Here is an 8,624-nt window from a genome sequence, read left to right as displayed (position 1 = left end):
AGCCCGAACCGCAGAAAGAACAGACATGTCTTATTACGGCCGTGTTCTGCGGTCCAGGCTCATAGAAAATAATAGACGCGGCCATGTGCACGGCCCGCGATTTGCGGGCGGCTCGCGGATGACACTCCGTGGCCGGCCGACCCGAACATCACGGCCGTGCACATGCCTACGGTCGTGTGCATGAGGTCTTATGTTTCCAGCTGGTTGACAACCAATAAAGCCCACCATTACTGCCCCCACAAGAGTTGTCACGCCGATCTATCACTTAACCCTTTCAGGACCAGACTCATTTTTGGTTTTATGCTTTTGTTTTCTCTTCCCCACCTTTAAAAAGTCATGACTCTTTTATTTTTTCATTGACACAGCCATATGAGGGCTTGATTTTTACGGGACAAGTTGTACTTTCTAATGGCACTATTTAATATTATGTGCAATGTACTGGGAAGCTGGAAAAAAAATCTAAATGGGGTGGAATTGGGAAAAAAAACAGCAGTTCCGCCGTTTTCTTATAGGTTTCTTTTTTTGCGGTATTCAATGTACGGTGAAAATGACACATTATCTTTATTCTGTGGGTCAGTACAATTACGGTGATACCAAATTTAGATCGTTTTTGTTATGTGTTAGTACCTTTAAAAAAACGTAAATGTTTGAAAGAAACCAAAAATTTTTTTTGCATCGCCATATTGTGACCCCCGTAACTTTTTTAATATGTCTGTGTACAGAGCTGTGTAAGGCCTCATGCACACGACCGTAAAAACTCCCGTTATTACGGGTCGTAATTACGACCCCTAATAACGGGCTCATAGACTTCTATTGGCGACGGGTGCCTTCCCGTTTTCTCACGGGAAGGTGCCCGTGCCGTTGAAAAAGATAGAACATGTCCTATTTCAGGCCGTAATAACGGCACGGACAGTCCATAGAAGTCTATGGAGCTCTCGTAATAACGGGTGGCTACATGTGTGCACCCGTCATTACGGCAGCGTTGCTAAGCGACGTCAGTAAATAGTCACTGTCCAGGGAGCTGAAAGAGTTAACTGATCGGCAGTAACTCTTTCAGCACCCTGGACAGTGACTACCGATCAGTATAAACCTGTAAAAAATAAAAATAAAAGACGTTCATACTTACCGACAACTTCCTGCTTCCTCCAGTCCGGTCTCCCGCCCGTTGCCTTGGTGACGCGTCTCTCTCGACATCCGGCCCGACGTCCTGGATGACGTTTCAGGCCATGTGACCGCTGCAGCCAATCACAGGTCAATCACAGGCTGCAGCGGTCACATGGACTGCCGCGTCATCCAGGGATGTCGGGCTGGATGTGAAGAGAGGGACGCGTCACCAAGACAACGGCCGGGTAAGTATGAATTTCTTTAACTTTTATTACAGAAAAGGCTGTCCCTTCTCTCTATCCTGCACTGATAGAGAGAAGGGGCTGCCGATTAGTGCAGTGCTATTTTGCCGCCAAAAACGTGCTCGTAAATACGGGTGGAATACGTGTGACACCGGACCCATATTTATGAGCACGGGTTCGTAAATACTGGTGCAAAACGGGTGGAATACGTGTGACACCGGACACGTATTTACGCCAGTATTTACGGGTGGGAAAAAATACGGTCGTGTGCATGAGGCCTAAGGCGTCTTTTTGTACAGGGAAAGATTTATTTTTTTATTAATATAATTTTGGGGGATGTTGGGCATTTCAATCACTTTGTATTAAATTTTTGGGGGGGGGTTGAAGTGGCAAAAAAAACTGTGATTCTGTCTTTTTTTCTTGCTACGACGTTCACCATATTGGATAAATATTTTTATAGTTTGACCATTTTCAGATGCGAGGATACCTAATGTGTTTATGTTTATTTTTATATGTGATCTAGGGAAAGGGGGGTGATTTTTATAGTCTATGTTATGTGTCGGACTGTAGACAATGAGACACATACTGGCTGCAGTCAATGTAAATGAAGGGGCTCCGACACCCAATGCAGTAGTTTCACCTCCCAGCTCTTCTAGTGGATTGAAAAACTTGCTATCGACGGAGATGTCTGAGACATAGATGCCATTGAGTGCCTGTCAGTGCATGTATAGTAACTATATGAAGGTTTCTGGTGTATATATCTATGTATTACCTGAAACTTTGTCTTCATGTACTTTTCAACCTCAAATGGACGACATAAAAAAAAGTTGCATGGCCAATGTGAAATGATCTCCCACCTCATTGATGGAATTATGTTTTTCAGTGTTCCCATTGACCAGGAGGGGTGGAACATAAGTAATATTTAGGGTATGTTCACACGGCAGCGTCCATTACGGCTGAAATCACGGAGCTGTTCTCAGGAGAAAACAGCTCCTGAATTTCAGACGTAATGGCATGTTCCCGGATTTTTCGCGGCGTCCATTACGGACGTAATTGGAGCTGTTTTTCTATGGTGCCAATGGAAAACGGCTCCAATTATGTCCCAAGAAGTGACAGGCACTTCTTTGACGCGGGCGTCTTTTTTACGCGCCGTTTTTTGACAGCGGCGCGTAAAAAAAATGACGGTCGGCACAGAACATCGTACAGCCCATTCAAATGAATGGGCAGATGTTTGCCGGCGCATTGGAGCCGTATTTTCGGACGTAATTCGAGGTTAAAACGCCCGAATTACGTCCATAAATAGGGTATGTGAACCCAGCCTTATAGCCCTCATCAACAAGCTAAGGGTGTGTTCACTTCAGCGTTTGGTTTCCGTTGATAGGTTCTGTCAGACCTGTCCGTCAGAGGAACCCATCAACGGAAAGGCAAACGGAATCCATAGCTTCCGTTTGCACTACCATTGTTTTCAATGGTAATGCTTCCGTTGCTAATGGTTTTGATTAGTCTCCGTTCCTTAAGGTTTCCGTTATTTTGACGGAATCAATGGCGCAGTCGACTGATCGGCGCTTGTTTACACGGCCCACGTCAGGCCGTGTAATAGGACCCTTATAGTCAGGATCCCCATCAGAATATGTCCCTTCACTGGGGGTCATAGCAGCAGGACATCCTGTCATTAGTTGAGCATTGGTGAACCCTTTTAAGGATAGCTAACGTTCAATGCAGGCAACTCTTTTAAAGGGAAGGTGTCATGAAATTATATTTTTTTTTTATAATATTGCTTTTAATATGATAATAACATACATTTTATTTATTTGTGTTCTCATGTTCTACTTTTTACTTTTTGCTTACTTTTACTTCTCTATGGGGGCTGCCATTTTTTTTCATCTCTGTATGTGTCGATTAACGACACATACAGAAATGGAATGCGGCACATACAACCCCATAGAGAATGTGAACGGGAGCCGGTCCATTCACTGCAGCGTACGCAGTCTGTGTGGGAACGGCACATACGCCGCTCCCACACAGACCTAAACGAAGCTCGTTCGCAGAGCGAAATCCGGCGCCATTTTCATGTGGACCGGAAGCCACGACAGTAAGATGTATGTATGTATGTTCAAGGAAGCGAAGGCGCAAGGAATAGGAGCGGAGGCGGCAGCAGGAGCAGGTAACTTATGTTCGTGTATGTGATGTGTGTGTATGTTCGTGTTATACTGTCTGTTGAGCACTGTATCTAATCCTCCTACACTGTGCAGTCGCTCAGAAAATGGCGTCACACAGTGTAGGAGGTTTGACAATTCAAACCCCTCCTTCTCCTGGCACTAGCCAGAATAAGGGAGGGGGGATTGTGTGAGGACACTAGAGCGAGTGTGTCTACCCCAAATTTGCAGCATAAAGCAATGAGGTTGCTTTACCACATTGACCATGCTGCAATTTTGGGAACTGCTCCCTCTAGTGCCCAGCACATGGAAATGTTATAAAATAGAATCTAATTTATAATATTTCCTGACTTGTGAAAAAAATTAAAACAATGTGTAATTACTCAAATAATAATTGTTTAACTAAAAAAATAAAAATAAATTCTAGCGACACATTCCCTTTAAGACAAACTACAGATTGTTTTTTCTCTCAGAATGCTGTAGGTGATGTGTTTTTTGTGTTTCCCCATTGATTTCCCCTTTTCTGATTGAAATTGGTAAAAAAACACAATTGCTGGTTTTGTCTAGCAAAAAGGAATCAAATCTGTACCAAATTGCAGGAACCTAGTTTTGTTGCTTTGAAAAAGTTTGTGTGTCTAACTTTTTCGCAAAAAATAAGTTCCCAAAACAGGAATCTGAATGAGCTGGAATGAGAGAATCGCTGCACTCAAGGACACCCCTGCTACGTGTGCGCGGTGTTTGCGCTGTGTGAGCCGGGCTTAATTGTGTTTAATCACTTCTGTCCTGATTAAGTAATAATACAAACATTGTATTGCTGGAGTTTACCTTCAAGGACATTAACTCTTGACAAGAACGTACTGTGACAGAATTCAGAGAGGACAATTATTAAATAATCCACTCATTGCTTTGTGTTTACGTTTTATTGTATTATTAACCTCTTTGTTACTGTTTAGTGTTGTGTACATACCACCAACACTACTACAAATAATATACAATAAATATACAAATAAATACAGGAGAAATAATATATTTCTTACCAAGGTGCCAAGATGGTGTTTGCTTCTGTGTGCCAAAGGGGAAGAAGGAAAGTCTTTTCCAAAAGTAAGGTGTTTTTTTATTTTTTTCCTCGGCTGGGATCTGTTCCCATTTTTGAGAAAAAGATATACGACGGAAACAAGGAGTAAAGATACAGTTGTGTGAAAACACATGCACACGACCATATTACGGATCCATTCCAGTTTTGGTGAAAATAGATGTATACGGAATGGTAATTTGGCTGACAACTTTTCCTCCAGGCTATCCCATACACATGCACGCCCGGCTGAGCACGCATGTGTTTTGTAATGAAGAAAGGGGAATAAGTTTCTGGCATCGGCTTATCTCCTGTAGGAAAAAAAAAGTATTGTGCATGTTGAAATCCAACATACCCGATCCTTCTTTCCCCCGAAGACTGCCAGTGGGGGGGGGGGGGGGGGTCAGTACACCCTCATAGACATTAGATAGTTGAATGGTCCCGGCGAACCTGGCAAGTTTGGCAGACCTTCATCTAATTTGTATGGGCACCATAAGGCTAGGGCTACAGGGCAACCTACCTGAAGGTTTCAGTTGACTTCGTCATATTATTTAGGTCTCAATTAACTAAATCATACATAATAATAACAAACATATAGAAGTATAAGGTTGCAATATACACAGGGCACATATAGAGGGAGAAGTAAAGAAGGACGAGAAAAAGAAGGAGAGGACAAACCTCCCGCCAAACCATTAATTAACGCTGGTAACAAATCCATGGACTTTATGATATTGTTTAAAATAAAACTCTGGCAGGGGAACGCGTCACCGGTCAGTACCTACCTGTGAAAAGAAAAAGAAGAAAAAAAATATATATATACTACTTGGTAATCTATGATTCACTGGCACAATCTTTCTTCTTTCTGTTGCAAAAACGAGACGATGTAAAATGGTGTAATATGAATACGATCGCAGAGTATATACAATTGACAACACCGCATATCCGCAAGATGCAAAACAATTTAACCCCTTAAGGACACTGCCAATTTTGGCCTTGAGGACAGAGCCATTTTTTTTACATTTCCCTCTTTGCATCCCGACGCTCATAACTCTTTTATTTTTTGTACGACGTAGTTGTATGAGACTTTGTTTTTTGCGGGACAAGTTGTACTTTATGTAGGTACCATTTTTTGGTACAAATACATTATCGTTTAATTTCTATAATTTTTTAATTAGATTAAAATGCAGAAAACAAGCAGTTCCACTGCAGTTTTAATATTTATTTTTTTACACCATACACCGGTCATAATAAATAATGTTATACATTTGTTGTACAGGTTGTTACGGTCGTGGCGATACCAAATATGTCTATATTATTTCGTGTTTTGGGACTTATATTTTAAAAAGTTTATTTATTATAAAAAATATGTGTTTCTGTGTATTTTATTGACTTTTTATTTATTTATTTACCATTATTTTTTTTTTACATTCATTTAACTTTTTTTTTTAATCCCATAAAGGGATTTATCATTTTGATTTTGTAACTGCAATGTACTGGCATAGATCTATATGCCAGTACATTAGCCTGTTACTGATTGTACGCAGGCAGTTGTTAGGGCATACCTCAGTATGCCTTAACAACAGGAAATATGTTCAGACAGCCCTGGGGTCCTTCACTGGACCCTGGGCTGTCTGGCCATACGAGTTGTGGGCTTTAATCGCGTCACAGTTATCTTCTGTGACGCGATCAAAGTGCAGTCCCCTCTCCTTGAACGCCGCGATCAGCTTTCATCGCGGCGTTCAAAGGGTTAACAGCGGAGAGGAGATGTTTCTCTCTTCTCCGCTGTCAGAGCAGGACCGTGGCTGTGTATTATAGCCGTTGCCCCGCTCTCGATCGCACACACAGAGACGGCAGAGACTGCTGTCACACAGGACGAGTATGCTCGCTGCTCAGGACGAGCATACTCGTCCTGTGTCGGCAACCAGTTAAAGGGAATGTGTCGCTAGAAATTATTATTTTTTTTTTAGTTAAACAATTATTATTTAAGTGATTACACATTGTTTTAATTTTTTCACAAGTCAGGAAATATTATAAATTTGATTCTAATTTATAACATTTCCATATGCTGGCCACTAGAGGGAGCAGTTCCCAAAATTGCAGCATGGTCAATGTGGTAAAGCAACCTCATTGCTTTATGCTGAAAATTTGGGGTAGACACACTCTCTCTAGTGTCCTCACACAATCCCCCCTCCCTTATTCTGGCTAGTGCCAGGAGAAGGAGGGGTTTGAATCTTCAAACCTTCTACACTGTGTGCCGCCATTTTCTGAGCGACTGCACAGTGTAGGAGGATTAGATACAGGGCTCAGCAGACGAACATACACGAGCATAAATTACCTTAGTATAGGAACAAGGAGAAACCTCCAGCTCACCGGTCTGCGTCTTCAGGTAGCGTCAATCGGATCCCCGCGACGGCCCGCGGTGTGTAGCAGTAGGGTGGAGAGGAAAATGATCCAGCGCTGGTTTGTTTTTTTGTTTTTTTTTTATTTAAAAGGGAAAAGCAGGTCCCATATTTATTGCAGAAAATATTAAAATTGGAAGGGAGACGCAGTCCCAAGGCAGAAGGTAGGAGTAGTAGGGGTAAATGCCCAAGCCTACGCGTTTCGAACGTGGTCTGCGTTCTTAGTCATGGCAGGAAAGGTGTTGACCGTGTGTTTGGGGCTCCACTATATGCAAGAGATGTCAGGTGTTAAAGTCGATATGCAAATGTCGATAATTAACTCAAAATTAAGAGCAGGGGGAATAGTTGGTTGATAGCGAGTGAGAAAGCTACCAATACGTAATTGAAATAAGTATTATTATATATTTATTTTGCACGGATTGTTGTTTTAAATGAATAAATAACTGAATGAACAAACGTGCAATGTTATTATAATCAGGTTGAAATTAAATGTCACTTCTTGGCATATAATGGTGGAAGCCGAAACACACGGCCAAACGAAAAAATATATTGTATTTACTCAAACATAGACAAGATGCAACATAATACATTGTCAGAAAATTAAAAAACATTATAAAAAAGCGCTGGATCATTTTCCTCTCCACGTAAATGACCTTCTCCGGCTTCCGGTCCACATGAAAATGGCGCCGGATTTCGCTCTGCAAACAAGCTTCGCTTTGGTCTGTGTGGGAACGGCGCATGCCACACAGACGGCGTACGCTTCAGAGAATGGAACGGCTCCCGTTCGCATTCTCTATGGGGATGTATGTGCCGTATTCCATCTCTGTATGTGGCGTTAATCGACACATACAGAGATGAAAAAAATAAGTCAGCCCCCGTAGAGAAGTAAAAGTAAGAACAAAGTAAAAAGTAGAACATGAGAACACAAATAAATTAAATTTATATTAATATCATATTAAAAGCAATATGATAAAAAAAAATAATTTCATGGCACCTTCCCTTTAAAGAGGCTCTGTCACCACATTATAAGTGCGCTATCTTGTACATGTGATCGGCGCTGTAATGTAGCTGACAGTAGTGGTTTTTATTTAGAAAAACGATCTGTTTTCACCAAGTTATGAGCGATTTTAGCTTTATGCTAATGACTTTCTTAATAGACAACTGGGCGTGTTTTTACTTTTGACCAAGTGGGCGTTGTGGAGAGAAGTGGTTTTTTTATTTATATTGTTTTCTGTATTGTTAGAAATATAACTAATTCAATGCAAATGATAGTCTATGTTATGTGTCGGACTGTAGACAATGAGACACATACTGGCTGCAGTCCATGTAAATGAAGGGGCTCCGACACCCAATGCAGTAGTTTCACCTCCCAGCTCTTCTGTTATTACAACATGTTGTTTTCTGCTGCTTCAATGAAAAATTAAAATAAATGATCCATTGCTAAGATATTTTCAAAGTGCTTCAGGTCATTAGAAGAAGTTGATAGATTTTCATATACAGTCTAATTCCGAAGCTGCAATTCTATGGCCTTTTTCCCGGATTAGTAACGAGAAACCTGAATGTAGTTTGTTTTTTATTTATTTTTTAATGCTCCCAATGTTACATTTATACCCAAGCAATTTTTGGATTAAAATACATGTCAGGTGGAAAT

This window comes from Rhinoderma darwinii, chromosome 9 (genome assembly GCF_050947455.1).
Source record: "Rhinoderma darwinii isolate aRhiDar2 chromosome 9, aRhiDar2.hap1, whole genome shotgun sequence".
NCBI classification, from domain to species: domain Eukaryota; kingdom Metazoa; phylum Chordata; class Amphibia; order Anura; family Rhinodermatidae; genus Rhinoderma; species Rhinoderma darwinii.
This window is presented reverse-complemented; position numbering follows the sequence as displayed.